Source organism: Crinia signifera, chromosome 3 (genome assembly GCF_055691185.1).
Source record: "Crinia signifera chromosome 3, ASM5569118v1, whole genome shotgun sequence".
In the NCBI taxonomy this organism is placed as follows: Eukaryota; Metazoa; Chordata; class Amphibia; order Anura; family Myobatrachidae; genus Crinia; species Crinia signifera.
The window spans coordinates 159,563,825-159,581,897 of NC_139219.1; the positions used below are offsets into that span (position 1 = coordinate 159,563,825).

At 45.8% G+C, this 18,073-nt stretch overlaps 1 long non-coding RNA gene across 3 annotated transcripts in view; it reads right to left on the bottom strand.

The window, feature by feature from the left end:
* LOC146063901 (uncharacterized) overlaps positions 1-18,073 on the bottom strand; it is a 165,165-nt gene that overhangs the window by 130,514 nt on the left and 16,578 nt on the right. For all 3 annotated transcript variants that reach the window (XR_014471705.1, XR_014471707.1, XR_014471706.1), the window contains exon 2: positions 1,628-1,763. This is a non-coding gene — a long non-coding RNA (uncharacterized LOC146063901). The remainder of the gene's footprint in view (positions 1-1,627; positions 1,764-18,073) is intronic.

Here is an 18,073-nt window from a genome sequence, read left to right on the forward strand (position 1 = left end):
TCTTTTTCTCTGTAACGGGGTATAAAAAAAAAGAAAGAATAGAATATGGTGTAGTACGTATTACACCATATTCCATTATTTCTTTTTTTCATACCCCGTTACGGAGAGAAATTAAACAGAAAAAATAAGCTTTCCATTTGAACCATTTAAATAAAGATTGAGAGGAACACCACAAGAATTATTCAAGATATCTATAATAAGTTGTGAGCGCGGTGTGCGACAGGGGAAGCCATTTCTGTATATAAATTGTCTGTATTGAAGGTTAGGTGACCTTCTTTTCCCTGTATTCACTTCTGCTCTTTTGTGCGCCAATAGGATACTGTTATTCTTTTTTTGTATTTGAACCGGTCCTGGTTCCAGAAATATGGGGGGAAAAAGGAGTAGGAGCCCCCTTATTCTTGGAACAAGCACTGGTCTCCTACAGCCAGCACAGGGTAATGCCACAGCCAGAGGACACTTTTTATACAAACTCCCCCTGTTATAATGTCAGCCCTGGGTCCTTTTTTTTTTTAAATTCAATATTTTTTTATTGAAGTTTTGCAATAACATACAGTAATAAAACAAGAAAACAAAGTAAAGAAAGAAAAAGAACACAGTTACTTTGCAATAAAATATCTGACTTTGCTGTGGCAATCAACATTCATGCCTTAACAGATTGAGTTGTTCTGCATAACCTGTACATATTATCATGTAATACATTGAAATGCAATAAAATTCTGGAGTTTATCAACAACCTGTGTGGTTTGTCCTTAAAGGAGTGGGGAGGTTGGTCGCCCCGAGAATGTGGAAAGATATTGCACAACAATGTGGGAACCCTTGGATTAACCATGTCACAATGCAATAAAGCACACAATCAGGTGTAGAAGGCATATAAATATATATATATATATATATATATATATATATATATATATATATATATATATATATATATATATATATAGAAGAAAAAGAATAAAGGTGCGCTGAGTATACCACTAAGTGGCTTTACAGATAATTAGTCAATAAAAATGGATAAAAACAAATAAGCATTTATTGATGGTTTGTCCAGCAATGCATTTTTCTTTTTGAGTTTTTTCAATTATGCCACATATAAGGTAAATCCGCGGCCCGACGCGTTTCGTCCCTTAGGACTTTATCAGGGGCGATGAGTCAATCAATTAGAGTGGAAAGGGATCTCTCAAGTAGATTTTCTTGCATAAACTGCCAAGTTCACTATGGATCAATCCAGCCTTTAATGCAATTCAGCCGATTTAGATGGATATAGTCTCTAAGGTTGGAATAGGTGAATGATTTTCACAAAGGTGTTATACCCGATGTGCCTCTGTTCATAATGGTACAAATATAAGCAGCCTCAGGCAAAAAAAGAGAGAAAGGGGTCTCCAAAGCCAAAAGTGGCTATTTTCTAGACAGAGATGCGTTCAATACGGTATCTGTTCACAATTATACAGCCTCAAAATGCAGTCTAGACCAGGAATCTCAGGGTCTCCAGGATTGGCCGCTAGGCCGCAAGGCGGCCAATAGCGGCATTCGGGAGGCGGAGCCGCACGATGTACACAAACACCGTGCGGCTCATCTGTCCGGTCTGGTTTCGCGTGTCGGTTTGTTTTTTTGCAAAGACCCTTACCTGGACTACGTCGCCCTGGGACAGGTGAGTATGGTTTCCTTCCACAGCTTCCTCCATGGATTTCGTCGGCCGACAGCGACGTCGACATGGAGCAGAACGCCGACACAGGACTGCAGGACATCAGGACCAGGGCTACCTACGGGAAGAAGATAGGTAAGTATCAGTATGTATGGGCTTTGGATGTATTAAAGTTTTAGTTTAAGTGTGTGTCAGTGTGTTTTATTTTACTATTTTTAATACTGTGGAACTACAAGACCCAGCGGGCCCTTTAATGCCCCGCAGGCTGGGACTTGTGGTTCTCCAAGTCCCAGCTTGCGGGGGAGGCTTGCTGGGACTCATAGTGCCCCAGTATTAGACAACAGATTATTCTTTTTTTTACACCACTATCAGCTCGATGCCCACCGCCCAGGGGCATCGGGGACAGCACCAGGCTTCAGCCTGGTCAGGTAAGTCCTGGAGGGGGGGGACCCCTTCATTGGGGGTTCCCCACTCCCCAGGGCCCCTGGCCAGGCTGACTGGTCGGTAGGGTTAATGTTTTGGCCGCGGGACCTTATATAATAAGTGTCCCCCGGCTGTGACATTACCCTGCTGGCTGGTTTGGCCTGGGGCTGGTTCTTAAAATACAGGGGACCCCTAGTCATTTTGTCCCCCGTATTTTGGGAACCAGCCCCGGACCTGGAGCCTGGGGCTGGTTGTTAAAAATCGGGGAACCCCTATTTGTCGGGTTCCCTGATTTTTAATTACCGGCCCCGGCTCCTTCAGCCTGGTGCTGGTTACGGCTGTGGGGGGGACCCCACGCTGGTTTTTTTTTTTTATTTATTTAATTTTTCTATTTTTTTTACACCTTGCAGCCTTCACGGATCTGGCTGATCCGTGCAGACTGCCTGTACGAATTCGTATTAGCGGCCGTATATATGGCCAGCTAATATGAATTCCTACGACATCGGTGGGTTACAAAGCAGTTGTATATGACTGCTTTGTACATTCTCCCCCGGAACACGACTTTGCATACGACTGAAACAGTCGTATGCAGTCGTAGGGGAAATACCAATACGAAAAACTAGGTTTTTCATATTGGTAAATTTCCCCCTAAATGTGGGCGGCCCAGAGGGTACAGTATAACAGTTTTCTAACTGGGGATTCCTGGATAAGGGGTGGACGTTGGGAGAATTGAGCCCCACAGGCATGCCTCACTTGTAGGTAGCGAAAAAAGTGAGTATTTGGGATTGGATATTCCATTTGCAGCTGCTGGAAGGTTTTAAATACACCATCCAGGTACAGATGGCCAATAGAGGATATTCCATAACTCTTCCAAGCCCTACCCAACCCGCCCCATTCAGTTCAAGAAATCTCTTCGTGCCAACCAGGGGAATGTCCGTGTGCCAGCCAAGTGCGTGTAAAGAGGAGGCTGCACGTTCCCAAACCAATATGGCCTGCCTAAAAATGGGTAGATTAATTAGTGTTGCATTGCCAGAGAGAAGGATTTGTAGGGGTGTCAGTCCTGGGGTAAGTTTAGAGACCACCCGAGTAGGGAGGGCCACTTCAGAGTCATCACCCAACCACTCGTGTATATGAGATAGTTGTGCAGCTATATAATAGAATCTAAAGTGTGGGGCTGCCATGCCATCCATCTCACGGGAGCGGGTCAGCGTGTTTAACTTGATTCTCACTCTTCTGCTGGACCAGATAATGGATGAAAGTATACCATCCATTAGTTTAAATATAGACTGTGGGATGTAAATTGGAGCGTGCTGTAGGGTATATAGAAGCTTTGGCTGAGCTGTCATCTTGACAAGATTAATTATGCCTGTGACAGTTAGAGGGAGTTTCCCTCATACTGTTATGCATGACTTGAGGTAATCTATTTGAGGTTGGACATTGAGACTTATATCAGCCCTGGGTCCTTGGGGCCTCGGGAAGTGGGGACACTTCCAATAAAGCCCCCCTAATTCCACCCACAGCTATTCCCACAGCACCCCTGGGAAGCGGGTGCTTGGTTGAGAGTTTAAGTTTAAAATTAAATAAATAAAGACCATTGGGTTCTGCTGTGGAACTGGGACTTGTTCAAGTGCAGGACCAATACTCAAATAAATACACACACCGTACACAGTAAAACTTTATTTACATACATGCATACTGTCAACATACATACATATACTCACCTATGTTGCACTGTAGATCTGTCCTCTTGTCCAGTAGAATCCATTTTAGTGCTGTAAGAAAAAAATTATACTCACCACCTTCCAGTGTAGATCAAGTCCTCTTCAGTCCATGTAGGCATCCAAGGGTTAAAAAAAAACACAAGAAACCTGAACCCAGAATGATAGGAGTTTAACATGGGCTCCTATGGTGGGAACCGGCAAATCAGCCTGACCGCAAAATTAATTGAAGGAATTTGTTCAATAAAGTTGCCAAATACGAATGACTTCACCATTGGAAAATATAAATCCTGAGAACTCTGCAGCTATGTAAATTTGCAACAGCTTAATTTATTAATTAAAATGTTCACTTTCTGAATTGTCCATTTACTGTACATCTGTACAAGTAAGTGGATCCTAATAAGATTTCTGTATGCAAATGAATCTTGATTGTGTTTTTAATGTTCCATAGTAATTCTCAATACTTAAATATTTGATGTTGGTATACTAAACTATTGGGGACAATTATTGTACTTTTTTGGTATTTATAATTTTTTATTACATTAAGTGCTGTTCCATTTCTTTCACCAACCAGCTGGTACGACATTCCAATCACTTTTAGAAAACATGAATTCTAATCACATAAACATATGTTACATATGTGCAGAACAGACAGTCATTTTTTTTTTTTAAAGAAAACGTGTAATGTAAACATATGTGTGAGAATGCATTTGCTAATAAAAAAAGTTCATCTGATGCTCAGCGGGCCATGCCACTGTCATAGTCTTCTTTGCTACAGTATAAGCTTCACATGGTGTTTCTTCAGACCGCAGGGAATTCAGGAAAAAAAGTCTATATTTAGATGTGTAGAGGAAGAGCAGCTGAGCGTAAAGCAGCTTCAGCAGAGACATGACTGTCATCCACTGCTTCCCACTAAGAAACACTGCACTGTGTATAGAAATAGGACAGAGAACCACATGTGCAGGAGATAGCAGGTCACCGTAAAAAAACAGGCTCAGTAACTGATCAAAAGTAAAATTGTGGTATGAACTTTGACATATAAGATATCAGCTTTAACTAGTAGGAGAATAAGTATAAGTTACCTGGATGACAATCCAATCTTACCACTTCATAACCCTAACCCAACAGAGAGCACACTGACATACAAGGGTCAATAAATACAGGCCTGTCATAGCTTTATAGATAAAGAGGTAACACTACAAAGGTTGATCCTCTTAAATGAAAAGACAAGAGATTCAGAAGATGCTTTATTAAGCATTGCATGAATTACAAAAAAAAAATAAAAAATTATACCGTCAATATTTTTGATTGATTTAAGTGTTGTAGTCAATATCGAGTATTTGCATTAATACACCTACAGTATGAGACACTTTTTATTTTTCCTTAGTTGTATACCATGGGTGACATTTAATAGGATGCGATTTTTAGTAACATTTCAAAATCGCACCGTATCGCACTTTTTAAAATCAAATTTGTTGCTTCAAAACCGTTTTTTTTTTTAATGGAATGCGAAAATGCGCCCAAAAACTGCGAAGAGATGCGATGTGGTGCGATGTGATGAGAATTTATGACACATAAATGTGCGATTTTCCCCGCCGGTCAGGTGCGATTTTCTGACCAACCGGAATACAAATTACAATACTGCCTCCACATGCCAAATAACCCCCTAACGTATTGGCCCACCTAAGTCCACTACATTATGCATCACACCCCCTATATAAAGGGGCACATTTGCCATTTTGACCTTTGAAAGGTAGTAAGGAGTATAGAGAGGAGAGGAGCGATGTCTGGGAGAGGAGTGGCAGTGAGTGTAGGTGGCAGAGGGAGCAGTGGGCCAGTCACAGGCAGCAGTAGTGCCAGAGGAGCCAGGGGGAGAGGCAGCAGAGGCATGCTGAGAGGCAGCACATTGAGAGGGAGAGGCAGCAGTGTGCCAGACAGCAAGGCCTGGCCCAGCCCGGACCCTGGAGGAGCAGGCACAGCAGGAGGAGGTGGAGGACCCTCTTGCATCCCACACACAGGACCTGTTCAGCACACAGTCCGAGGAGGAGCTGCAGGAGGCCCACATGTCTGATGCTGACTGGCCTGAGGTGGAGGAAGATGGAGGAGGAGGAGGGTCAGACTGCCCTGGAGGAGGAGGGGGACATGGCCTCAGAGGAGGTGGAGGAGGAGGCAGAAAGTGGACGCACCCAAAGTGGCCGTAAGGTGCAGTTCTCATATGAGGAAAATGCCGCACTAGTCCGCGCTATAGTCCCTGTATATGACTACTCCCCTAAATATTGGTGATAATGAATGGGAAATGCTTTATGGTATGCAAACACACTTACACCAAAGGTACATGGTTGGATAGTTTACACATGCTATTACCTGAGAAATAGCGCCTGATGATCTCCCTAGGCATCAGATCCCCCCTCTGCGTACCCCTAACTACCGTAATTGGGGTAGTTTCAGCTTCCTGCACGACTGCTGCATTGCCATCCTTCACATAAGATGGTTGGGAGAGGGCAATGTTGTGTATCATGCAGCAAGCCTGGACAATCATCACTACTTTTGCTGGGTGGTAAAGTAGTATTCCTGATCTGTCCAAACACCTGAAACGACTTTTCATCGCCCCAAAGGTTCGTTCCACAACATTGCGGGTGGCAACGTGTGCATCGTTATAGCGGTGCTGTGCAGGGCCTTCCGGGGAACGCTTCCGTGTTATGAGCCATGGAAGACACCCATACCATGAGTCACCTTTACAGAAAAGATGAGGTCAGTACAGTATATGGTAACATATGTGAATTGATATTACATGAGCAAGGGGGGCAACACCAATATGCAAACAATTCTGGTAAAGGAGAGGGACTGATTCCACCAATATATTGCACATATCAGAAGAGCGTACACACTACAGTTCCACTTTAGATTTTAAAGAACAGGCACTATAGTACAGGGTACACATACTGTTGGTAATTACTGGTTTACAAAACAAGCAGAGCCATATTTTAGGCAGACTGACTGCACCTTTAAAAGGTCATGAAGATTTAATAGAGTTGTGGGTACAGTTTACACACTATTGGGACACTAAACAGAAATGTAATAATTGGTTAGTATGTAAAGTAACACATTGTAGCACTATACATAATGGCCAAACATTTCTATATATTAAAATGTACTTACCAAGTAGCCAGCCCTCCGACATTTAGTGGTACCTGGATCTGGTAGCCAAGTAGCCAGCCCTCCTCCTGCGCAGCTCCACCAAACGGTCAAAATCACAAAAAGCCAGCTCCACACCACTCTGCACAATCTCCATCTCTAAAACCCTCACAGGTTTCCTTAATGATGTTGGGGTATATGACAATTTCCTTATTAATACAGATCTGTGAATAAAATTCCACAACTTCTGAATCCTAGAATGACTCACCTAGTCAAGCTAGGAGATGTTCCCGTAGCAGTTTCTTTTCAGGTTATCAACATATATAATAAAGAATACAAGAACTCACCAGGGGACAATGCCCTATTTTCATCCAAAGGTTTATTTTTATTTCATCATCCAAAACGACAGGACCATACGGATATTCCAAGTAAAAAATACTTTTTATTCCATTAAAAGCAGGACCTCCACCCTCCCACTGTACCGGAAGCTCCTCTCCCACCCGGAATGAGAGAAGTGTAGTCCAGGTTACGTGCATATGACAACACACTGGTGGATAGGGGTTCAGTCCAAGGTTAAAATGTTCCTTAACACCAATGCGTTTCGAACTAATACAGTTCTTCCTCAGGGTGTGGAGTTTATGAATATAAATGAGGACACCTGTGTGAAAATTAACCATTTCTGCACTTGACCAAAGTTACTTCTGGGTCAATTAGCCCATCAGGACCTGGTCTGAAACATTGGCGAATTTTAGACCCTTAAAAAAATGCGAATTACATTTGCGCATCTCATTAAATAAGCGATTTGTATACTTTTGTATGGGAAAACATCTGGATGCGATGAAAATAAGGAATTTAAACCGCCAAGTTAGAAAGTGCGAGTTATCGCACAAAATGTGCGAATTATGGGACTTAGCACACCCTATTAAGTAAGCGATTTTGGCAAAAAATGTGATACGCCATTTTGTTGCCTAAAAATCACAAAAACACACAAATCGCATCCTATTAAATGTCACCCCATAAGTAATTTTTTTTTTTATTAAAAACACAAGGAAGCCTAACCAAACACCAATTTCTATAAAATATGTATTTTTAATGTTTTCCATTAAGAAAGGGCTCCGGCACACTTATTGCCACTGAGGTCCCGCTCTGTGCATATCTAATGAGCGGGACCCAGTGCAGTGAATATTTAATCACCTGATCAGGGTTAAATGTCTACATGAGTGATGACAAAAGTATATCTCAATACTTAAGCAGGCTGATTCACAAATAACACGGGTGCCATCCCTACACATCTGAAGATCCTATTCCAGGCCTACCTCTACAAGGAATTTCTTTATACCCTAATGCCTGTAACCAGCAATAATAATACATACCGCCGAGCTAACTTAATTAAATTGTAATTAAAAAAGAAGACCCCATGGGGGCCATCACTTAAGCAATTCAGAAACTCTACCTAAATCACCCAATACTCAATCTACAGGTTCGGTGTTGCACTGGAGTTTAAAGGGCCCACCGGGGGAATGTGGCGGTAGGTGCCCATATGTAGGGGTGTGCTCAGTCCCCAGGCGGGTGGTCAGCCACAATAGTCACTACCGTGTTCCTGTGCAGTATACATACTGTATGTATATAAATATAATTCAAATACAGAGTATGGAACATGATTTCTAGAAGAGGAGATGGGCCCTCCATGCTGGGAGTTTCCCCTGTACAGGTGTCAAATGATGCTCTACCTCACGTGTTCTGTACTAGTATAGGTTTATATTACCATGTTTGTACATTAAACTTCAGAGTAGTCATGTAGCATGCGGCAAACGATTGTAGGGATCACCCATGGTCAGGGTGCCTAAGATAAGGATAATTAATAAACAGCTGAGGTCACTTCAGGTGGACACCAGAGTCACAAACCATGGAAACATACACTGGCAGACAAGCATATAAAAAACCACCATGGTTAAACCTTTAACTACTGACCAAAGACATATAGAGAACACCTAAAAAAGCTAATGGCGGGTTTGCTGCTGTTACAGCAACCGGGAAACCAATCTCAAAAACCCCTGACCTCACATTGCTGATAAGTAATGTAAGCACCTGAGTATCCGAAAAAGCTTAGCAATGTCATGCTAGCAGGATAAAAAAGTCTGATGTGTATTGGAATGATTCAATCTGCCACTGTTTTCTAACTCAACCTCTGTTCACACAGTAATCCTGACACTAGGGAACTTAACCCATCCACCTCACATCAGCTTTGCTGCAGTCAAACCCCATATGCTTTACAATCAGTGCCAGATTAAGCCTTCGGGGGGCCCGGGGCACTTTAGACAGGGGGGCCCCCTTGCACTTGTCATTCATACCTCCCAACTTCTGTGTTGGGGAAATAGGGACGGGGCGTATGCAAATGGGGCGCGGCTTATGCTAATTAGCCGCGACCTCATTTTCATACGAGAAAAGACGCTGTGCGCATGCGCACAGCGTCTATTCTATTAGATTGGGGGGTCTCCCAACTGCCACCCCCCGCAGCGGGACAATGCCTGCCGCGGGTGGGACAGCGGGACAGGACCCGAAAATCGGGACTGTCCTGCTGTAATCGTGACAGTTGGGAGGTATGGTCATTACTGGCCACAAACTGCATGGGAGAATATTACACTGTCAAAACATAGAGAAAAGACAGTATAAACTTGGTCAATGGGTAACTGCATACATACACACCACATGAAAAACCTGTGTTTGTCCCTCTGCACCTTACTCTGTAGTACTGTAGGAGACCTCACTTGCTCATTGCTGCCTCTGATTAAAAACCCTCCCATGACTAGGCTGCTGTGTGCACACTTGTGCAGTCAGTGTGCCTTGGCACCCAATGCTCAGCACCATTAATCATTGTCACATTGTCAGATAGGTGAAGCTGCAGCACTACCCCACTTCCATGCACAAAACCTTTAGCTAATTTTTCTATTAAATACATGGCAACCACAGGGGCCCCCTAGCTAGAGGGGGGCCCAGGGGTACTGACCCCCTTTGCCCCCCCTTTAATCCGGCCCTGTTTACAATAATGGACCTGTAGTACTGGAACACTAAACACAGACACAGCTGATAAACTGTCCTGACATTGTAGGCATATTCAATTTAAACCCTGTAGCCAATTGCATAAGTCCATGATACCAGTGGCGTAAGTTCATCCCAGTTGCCCGGAGGCAAGATGAATATTGGTGCCCCCCCCCCCCCACACACACACACACACACACACACACAACATTATTCAAAACATATATAGTCTGTTATGAAATATATATTATATACTGTATGTATATACAGAAAGAGAGGGAGAACCATATATATTTCAGAACTCAGCCACAGAAGCAATTTTGATGGCTTTCAATTAATGGATTTAAATTGGCAGTGGTGGAGAGGTGCCCCTTGAGAGCAGGAGCCCTACAGCAGATGAGTCCATTGCCTCCCAGACTTCTGCCTCTGCATGATACCTGAATTCCTTCCCTTGGGAAGAAATATTTCTATGGTCCTGTCCTGTGGCAGGACAGGGGAAATGTCAGGTTCATGGTCTAGGGCAGCACATACAATTCATGATGAATATAATTATCAATGCCGGACAATTTGGCATGTCTGCCAGACCAATAATTTACAGTAAGTCTTGTACACTGTAGAACTAAGGGACTGAATCAGACCTTATCGTAGGCCAAATTTGTTCTCAAAATGGGCAAAACCATGTACACTGCAGGTGGGACAAATGTCATGGTTAACAATGGCCCTTAATCAGATCTGATCGCAGAACAAATTTGTTATCAAAATGGGCAAAACCTTGTGCACTGCAGGTGGGGCAGATATAACATGTATAGAGAGAGTTAGATTTGGGTGAGTTATATTGTTTCTGTGCAGTGTAAATACTGGCTGCGTTATTTTTACACTGCAATTTAGATTTCAGTTTCAACACACCCCACCCAAATGTAACTCTCTGCACATGTTACATCTGCCCCACCTGCAGTGCACATGGTTTTGCTAATTTTTTGAACAAATTTGTACTGAGATCAGATCTGAATAATAGCTAATGTGCCTGTTCAGTCAGTTTGTGCCTAAATTGGAAAGTCCTGCCTGTGAGTCGCGTGTTTTGTAGAAAGCTGCACAGACCAGTTTGACCTGTTGAGCGCTTCTCTCAGTGTAAAAGTCAAGAAATATACTAAAGAGAAAAAAGTAATATAAAAACCCACACAAACTAGATCCATATGGACTGAGAAGACGCTATGGGGGGAAATTTACGGTACTCTTTACCTAGAAGGGCACCCATCGTGGCCATCTCGGGCATTGAATGCACTAAAAAATCGGGTGCGATGCGACCGACGCGATGCCCGCGATTTCCCATAGGGAACAATGTTAAATGTCTCAGTTGACCCGATTTTCCTGTTCAATGCCTTAATTGACCCGATTTTTCCATAGGAAACAATGTTAAATGGGCCACAGAGGCCAAATAGGCACCCTGAAGTGTGAAATGGCCACCCCAATTGTTAACGCCACCCCACGATCAACGTCAACCCGAAGCGTGGCGAGCGCAGCGAGCCCGCGAGGGGCGGCGGTATGCGTCCTATGACCTTTTCATACCCCCACTATCCACGTCGGCGTGGAGTTGAGAACAGAAAGTGTGGCGAGCGCAGCGAGCCACCGAGCCCGAAGCGTGGCGAGGGGACGCGGATACCTTCACAGGTATCCGCGTCCCCTCGCGGGCTGCACAGCTGTCCGCGTCCCCTCGTGGGGCTCGCTGCGTTCACCACGCTTCGGGCTAGGTGGCTCGCTGCGCTCGCCGCACTTTCTATTCTCAACTCCACGCCGACGTGGATAGTGGGGGTATGAAAAGGTTGTATGACGCGTACCGCCGCCCCTCGCGGGCTCGCTGCGCTCGCCACGCTTTGGGTTCACGTTGATCATGGGGTGGTGTTAACAATTGTGGGGGCCATTTCACACTTCAGGGTGCCTATGTGGCCTCTGTGGGCCATTTAACAATGTTTCCTATGGAAAAATCGGGTCAATTGAGGCATTGAACAGGAAAATCGGGTCAATTGAGACATTTAACATTGTTCCCTATGGGAAATCGCGGGCATCGCGTCGGTCGCATCGCACCCGATTTTTTAGTGCATTCAATGCCCGCGATGCCCGCGATTTTTTACTAACGATGCCCACGATCAAAATCGTGGGCGCCGTTCTAAGTAAAGAGTACCAAATTTACTAATATGATTTCGTAAAAAAAAATCGTATTTTCCTAGGAAAATATACATTTTTGGGTGTATTCGTAATTTTGGCATTTACTATGCCAAAAATACAAATATTCGTATTCATATTGATGGGACATTTGTATTTGTATTTACAAATAAGAATGTCTACACCATCGATATAATACGACAGGAATCACCATTTAAAAGAATGGTGGTTCCTGATTTACTTAGCTAATTAGTGTAAAACTGCCACGAATATACGGCAGGAAAATACACTATATTTTCCTGTCGTATTTGGCTTTAGCCTGCACGGATCAGTCAGATCCATGCAGGCTTTAGTGATTAAAAAATTGTAAAATAAATAAATGTAAAAAAAAAACAGCGTGGGGTCCCCCCCAACAGCTGTAACCAGCACCAGGCTGAAAGAGCCGGGGCCAGTAATTAAAAATCAGGGAACCTGACAAATAGGGGATCCCCGGTTTTTAAAAACCAGCCCCAGGCTCCAGGTCCGGGGCTGGTTCCCAAAATAGGGGGACAAAATGAGTAGGGGTCCCCCGTATTTTAAGAACCAGCCCCAGGCTAAACCAGCCAGCAGGGTAATGCCACAGCCGGGGGAGACTTTTTATACAAGTCCCCCTGGCCAAAGCATTAACCCCCTGACCGGTCAGCCTGGCCAGGGGCCTTGGGGGAGTGGGGACCCCCCCCCAATGAAGGGGTCCCCCCCCTCCAGGACTTACCTGACCAGGCTGAAGCCTGGTGCTGTCCCCGGTGGCCCTGTGCGGTGATTTAGTGTAAAAAAAAGATTTAAAAACTATGGAGGATCAAAAGAGGTTAGGAGGAGGGATAGGCTAGTCAAAAAAAGTGGGTTTGAGAGAGCGCTTGAAGGAGGTAAGGGAATCAGAAAACCTGATGGGTGGCGGGAGGTTGTTCCAGTGCAGGGGGGCAGCGTGAGAGAAGTCTTGGACACGGGAGTGGGAGGAGGTGATTAGGTGAGAGGTCAGTCGGCGGTCAGCGATGGAGCAAAGAGGATGGGAGGGAGTGTGGCTAGAGATCAGTGAAGAGAGGTAAGGAGCAGTGGAGGAGGAGAGAGCCTTGTTGGTTGTGGTGAGGAGTTTAAAGAGAAAGGAATGGGGAGCCAGTGAAGAGATAGACAGAGGGGGGAGGCGGAGGTAGAGCGGCAGGAGAGGAAGATGAGCCTAGCAGCAGCATTAAGAATAGATTGGAGAGGTGCGAGGCGGGTGAGAGGTAGCCCCGGAGAAGGATGTTGCAGTAGTCAAGGCGGGAGATGACAAGAGAGTGAATGAGAATTTTGGTCGCGTCAGTGGAGAGGAATGGTCTGATGCGTGAGATGTTGCGTAGGTGAAAGCGGCAAGACTGTGAGAGAGCACGAATTTGGGGGGTGAAAGAGAGGGAGGAGTCAATGATGACCCTGAGGCAGCGCGTTTGGTCGGTGGAGGTGATCTCGGTTTCACCAATGCTGATGGAGATAGTGGGAGAAGAGGGGATGTTCGGGGGATGGAAGATTAGAAGTTCAGTTTTAGCCATGTTTAGTTTCAGGAAGCGTTGAGTCATCCAGGCTGAGATGGCCGTGAGGCATTCGGAGACCTTGGACAGGGGAGATGGGGATAGGTCGGGGGAGGAGATATAGATTAGGGTATCATCAGCATAAAGGTGGTAATGGAAACCATAGGAGCTGATGAGGGTGCTCAGAGAGGTGGTGTAGAGGGAGAAGAGGAGAGGGCCAAGGACTGACCCTTGGGGAACACCGACTGGCTGCGGGGTAGTAGGAGAGGAGGAGCTCGGAGTGGATACGGAGAAGGAGCGATTGGAGAGGTATGAAGTGAACCAGGAGAAGACCATGCCAGTGATGCCAAAGGAGCGGAGGGTGGTCAACAGTGTCAAAGGCAGCCGACAGATCAAGCTGGATGAGGATAGAGAAGAGGCCTTTGGATTTAGCCGATATTAGATCGTTAGTGACTTTGGTCAGGGCAGTTTCAGTGGAATGTAAAGGGCGGAACCCGGATTGGAAGAGGTCTAGAATGGAGTAAGCAGTAAGGTGGCTTAGGAGACAATTATAGGTCAGACGTTCTAGGAGCTTGGAGGCAAAAGGGAGGGGGGAGATGGGCCTGTAGTTGGATGGAGAGTTGGGGTCCATATTTTTTTTTTTGAGAATTGGGGAGACAAGAGCATGTTTGAAGGAGGAAGGGAAGATCCCAGAGGATAGGGAAAGATTAAAGAGGTGAGCCAGGTGAGAGCAGACTGACGGACTGAGACGACGGATAATATTGGAGGGGATAGGATCGAGCCGGCAGGTGGAGGGAGAAGCGGATTGAAGGATAGAGTGTACTTCAGCGGCAGTGGTGGGGTAAAATGAGGACAGGGGTGGGAAGGAGGGGAGTGGAGATGTAGGAGGGGAGTAGGGAGAGGGTGAGGTCATGGCAGCAGTGATGACAGTCCTGAGAGAGGAGATTTTGGTTGAAAAGTAGGTAGCAAAATCAGCGGCTACGATGGAGGATGGAAGAGCTGGAGGAGGGGGGGAGGGCAAGGAGTTGAAGGGGCGAGAAGAGGACACAGCGTGTTTGAGAAGGCAGCAAGATCAAGTGTGTTGACGTTATGCCGTGAGACAATGCGCTTGGGAGAGGGGGTGGGAGAGGGGGAAGCAGTGAGGGAGAAGGAGATGAGGTGATAGTCAGAAAGAGGAAAAGCCGAGATAGTGTAGTCAGTAAGGGAACAAGAGCGAGAGAAGACGAGATCGAGGGATGTGGATGGGAGAGGTAGTCCACTGAGGTAGGCCAAGAGAGGAGCAGAGAGAGAGGATTTTGGAGGTGCCAGGATCAGTGGGGTTATCCAAGGGGATGTTTAAGTCACCAAGAATGACAGATGGCAGGTCAGAGAAGAGGAAGTGTGAAAGCCAGGTGGCGAAGTTGTCAAGAAATTGGGAGATAGGGCCAGGGGGGGGGGGCGGTAGATTGCAGCGACACGGAGGTGGTAGGGGTAGTACAGACAGATGGAGTGAGACTCAATGAATGAGAAAAGGAGAGAGGGTTCAGGGTGAATGACACTGTAGGTGCATGAGGCTGAGAGGAGAAAACCCATGCCGCCACCTTGGCGACCGTCAGGCCTGGGGCTGTGAGAGAAAGAGAGGCCACCATGGGAGAGAGCAGTTGGAGAGACAGAATCAGAGGTGGAGAGCCAGGTCTCGGTGATAGCAAGGAGGTGGAATGCGCTAGAGATGAATAGGTCATGGATGGCAGGGAGTTAGTTGCAGATGGATCTGGCATTCCATAGGGCACAGGAAAGAGGGGGGTGGGTTGTGTATTTATGTGGATAAGGTTTTTGGGATTGCAGAAGCGAGGGGGGTTGTTGGGAGGGTGGGGGTGCGGGGGGCGAGTGGTCAGGATAGGTATGGGATGGGAGGGGGGAGCAGCGGTAGGAGAAAGTGAAGTTGAGAGATTAACAGCCATGAGGACCAGAGGTGAGAGGGTAGGTCAGTGAAAGCAGACAGAGAGCAGGGATTTGGGAAGACAGACAGCGTCTGTAGTAGATTTGCGAGGATGTGGTAGAAAACAGAGGGCCTTATTCTGGTTGATGCGTACATTTCCGAATACTTTCGGATGGCGTTTTTTAGCCGTCTGTGCATGCGTGGGGAACACTATGTGCATGTGCCACGTATGGTCTCCGTACTTGTACTTAGTAATACCGTACAGAAATGTGCACCGCAATCACTCGTGAAATATGGGCGTATTATGGGCGTCATTCGGAACTACACAGGGGCGTACTTTCAAAGTGAGCTAAACTGGGCGGAAACATGGGCGGACACGAGGGAGTGCACTCATTTTGGTAGGCGTGCATTCAAGCAGCACACCGAATGCACGCGAACAAAAAGGCAAGAAATATGCGGTGTCCATAAGCGAGTATTGCTTTGCGGACACCACTCGTTCATGCGCTAGGCAATCACTACAACCAATGACAGCTGAACACAATACAATCCACTCCTTTACCCATTACTCATTAATTACACGCTTGTCACTGCTTCAATTGGAATCATTGCAGCTTAAATGGACTTAACTAAACACACACATATACTGTATGCTGCACTTTACACACACTTTTACACTGCAAATAATGGACACAACTTAATATTAATAATAGAAATACACATGTCACTTCTACATGTATCAATTAAGCCACACATTTTGGTGAAAAAAAAAAACACATTTATTACCAGAACTTATAAAATAAACTGGAAACCGTAACAAATTAAAAGGTACCATGCCAGGAATAAAATTAAAAAATATATAATAAAGACATGATTTTTTGACATACATAGCCACAGCAGAATCATTAGGAACACATCAGGTGGCTTCACAACCAAAGTATAGCACCAACACTTCAAGTACAGCATACAGTAATGGTAGCCGAAAGAGGGCAACAGGGGAACCAAACATGACATTCGAAACGAGGGCAAATGTGGGTACCCTCTGCACGGAATTCGACACAGGAAGCTGACACACACAGCTCAATGAAAGATTTGGGAAGACATAAGGGTGGAGATTAATGCGGACACAAGTTCATCTGCGGGCACGTTTGCCCCTGGCAGGCTCCTTGCCACGTGCAGCAGCTCTTCGGCCACGGCCACGTTCAGATGATGGGCCAGGTGGAGCAGATGCTGGTGAGGGGGGGATGGTGTTCCCCCTCTGCCAGCAGGGAGTGCTGCTGGTGGGAATGCACCAGAAACGGATGACAATAGGACCCTATTGCTCCACCATAAGCTCCACCATAAGCTCATTATGGTGGAGGAGGAGGTCATTTTGCCGCAGGGCTTGATCAGCCAGCACCTGCAGGCTAGCAGCAATTGATTGCTGGGTGGCAGCCATAGCCTGCAGGCTCCCAGCAATAGTCTGCTGGCTGCTGACCAAACCCTGCAAGACCTCCTCGGTCCTACGCATCCGCTCTGATGCCGACTCTCCCTGCTGCTGAATATGGGAAAGCACCTGCACCCACCTGTCGAATTCAGCCTCGGGCGGTGGCTGCTGCTGCTGCACGGGCCTGGTACTGGTGGCAGGTGGCACAGACTCCTCAACCTCAAGAGATTCTGGCCCAAGCGGTGGGGATGCTGTTGAAAGAGAAAATTACAATTACAACACATTCCATGCAAAATTAGGACCAGCTACTTATGGCATGGCAAATAATTACCTTCAAGAAAAGATGCCATGAGTTCCGCTGGGGCCTCGCTGTCGATGGGGCTCACCCCCCCGGACCTCCTCTACTGCAATGCAGCACTCTGCCATCTCCTCCAGGGGGGTGAGCTTCAGCTTTCCAGGCATGGGGCCAGCCCCAGAGGTGTGGCTGTGTTCCCACCGCTGGGTCAATTTCTTCTTGAGGTTGGTTTTGAAGTCGTGCCACCTGCAATCAAAGTGTACATATTAGTACATGTCACTCCTCATGTTTGCTGTAGCACAAGAAAGGAACGTGGGGCGCTTGGGTATGACAAGGAATTCACAATTTATTAAAAAAACATATATCACAACAATACATACAATAATACATTTAAAACCAGGGTATCAACGAAGTGCTATTATGAGACCAATTGAAATAAGCATTGGATAATCTATCCCCTTATGGTAGAAAAAGGGGTTGATTTGAATGGTATGAATCCAATTGATTTTCAAGATACAATGTCTTTTAGGAACAAGGTAGTTCACATGGGTGATTCACCGTATTGGACAAATTAGTGTGCACACTTTCGTTTACTGCAGCACAAATATCCTGCTTATAGGTGTAGTAGCAGCCACAAATTGAATTGACTGTAGTATTTGGTCGACTGCGGCAAGGAGACGGCACCGGCCAAATACTACAGCCGGCTGTGCTCCTTCTCAACAGCTGAGCCAGCCGAGAGGCACAGAACAAGCAGGCGCTGCAGTGCAGATGCACTAGCC